The sequence below is a fragment of the Corvus kubaryi genome, unplaced genomic scaffold, assembly GCF_017639235.1.
Source record: "Corvus kubaryi isolate FWS band 111438036 unplaced genomic scaffold, C.kubaryi_AGA036_p1.0 137, whole genome shotgun sequence".
In the NCBI taxonomy this organism is placed as follows: Eukaryota; Metazoa; Chordata; class Aves; order Passeriformes; family Corvidae; genus Corvus; species Corvus kubaryi.
The window spans coordinates 19583298-19585091 of NW_024580671.1; the positions used below are offsets into that span (position 1 = coordinate 19583298).

Sequence of the window (1794 nt, forward strand, 5' to 3'; positions counted from 1 at the left end):
CAATACAGGTGTTCACCCCCACTGACTGCCCATCCTGTCTAACTCGACCCAGTTTCTATGGTGTGGACTATCCAGTTGGCCAGTTTGCATAAGCTGTCCCACTTATGTCTCCTCCCAGCTTTTTGTGCAGCTTGCCACTGGCAGAGCATGAGACATTGAAAACTCCCTGATTTCCGGTAAGCACTGCTCAGCAACAACCAAAACATCAGTGTGTTAGTGTGCTGTTTTGGGCTGTGGTAGAGTTAATTTTCTTCACAGTGATTGGTAGGGGGGTGTGTTTTGGATTTGTTCTGAATGCAGTGATGATAATACAGAGGTGTTTTTGCTATTGTTGACCAGTGCTGTTGGGTCCCATGAGTAGTTCTTACTCTGAGTGCAAAAGAAGCCAGCTATGCAGAAAAAACCCCAACGGATGAGTGCACTGGGCTTGACACCCATTTAATAGAGTTTATATTCCGACTAAAATAAACAAGTTTTCACATCTGAAGTGGGGAGAAGGGAAACCACAGATGCTCTATAAAGCAAAAAGTGTCCAGAGCCTTTCCACAGCATTTCATTCAAATCATGTAGTTTTTGGTTAAAACATCACGGTATTCCTCTATTGCTCTGCTAAGGGGATCCTGGTCCACATGAAGGCTTTTTGGAATCCAGCACATCCAGTTTCCAGTTCAGCAGTGGCTGGGGGGAAAGGAGAAAAGGTTCCTTATGTTACTTTTACAGCAGACAGGCACTATAAGAAGATTTGACTTAAGTCAATAGTCTGCAATCCTGAACGAGACTTTAAAATTTCCAAGGACACATAACAAGGGAAGAGCTGGGCACAAAGGAAGAAACACATTTTGTGCACAACAGCAGAGCAAGTGTATGGTCACGGTTTAGTACTGAATGCAGTCAGTGTTCAGGGAAGAAGAGGTGGCTGAAGTCTATAAAGATCTCTAAAAATCTGGGGGCTTCTTTGATGTTTTTGCTGGAGATGAACTCTAGTGAAGGGCAACTTCATCTTAAGCCAAGTGTTTCTGTGTGGGGCAGTGGGTGAATTTTCTTTTTGCTTGGTTTTTTCTAGGCAAGTCCATAACATTCTATGCAATATTTTGGGAAGCAGGAATTTTTCCCACTCAAGTCTAAACTAGAAAGCTAGCAGAACAAAATCTCAGTGCCTTGCAGAGGAAGTTGAAAATAATGGCTTGAAAGCTGTCGAGACTTAGAAACAGTCACCTTTTTCCTTAAGAACATTCCTAATGTAATGACACATTACTTTTTTTCAGTTCCTTAGTGATTTTTTTCTCCTGTTCCTGTTGTACCTAGAATTATACATGAAATATACACTTAAGATACAATATGACCCAAATGTTACTGCTAAAACTCCTGAAACATTCTTACACCCCACAGAGAATGTGATAAAACCTAAAAATAGCATCCCAAATGGAGATGATGGTCTGTGATGGCCGAGAAGATGCCAAAGGCCTTGGACCACATGAGCTATGTGGAAAGGCTGAGAGAGCTGTGACTGTTTCTCTCCTGGAGCAGACAAAGCTCAGGCGACCGCGTCTGTGTGTATTAACTACCTGATGGGTGGAGTAAAAGAGATGGAGCCAAGCTCTTCCCAGTGGTGCTGCCAAAAGGACAAATGCCCCCAAGCCTCAAGGGTTTTTGAAGCGTGGACAGGCAGCAGTAAAATCCTGGGGAGAAGAGAAGCCCTAGAACATGAAATGAGACACTGGTAGCAGAAGGAAGCAGGAAATCTCAAGCCTAGACCAAAAGACAACCTAAAGCAGGACTAATCCTAAGCACAGC

The 1794-nt window shown here is 43.3% G+C and overlaps 1 long non-coding RNA gene across 1 annotated transcript; it reads right to left on the reverse strand.

Annotated features, from left to right (window-relative positions):
* Positions 1–413: 413 nt before the first annotated feature.
* On the reverse strand, positions 414–1788 carry LOC121659704. The gene is made up of 2 exons (XR_006014420.1): positions 1256–1788; positions 414–678 (listed from the first exon to the last, which is right to left on the reverse strand). It is a non-coding gene; the product is annotated as an uncharacterized LOC121659704 (long non-coding RNA).
* Positions 1789–1794: the final 6 nt, after the last annotated feature.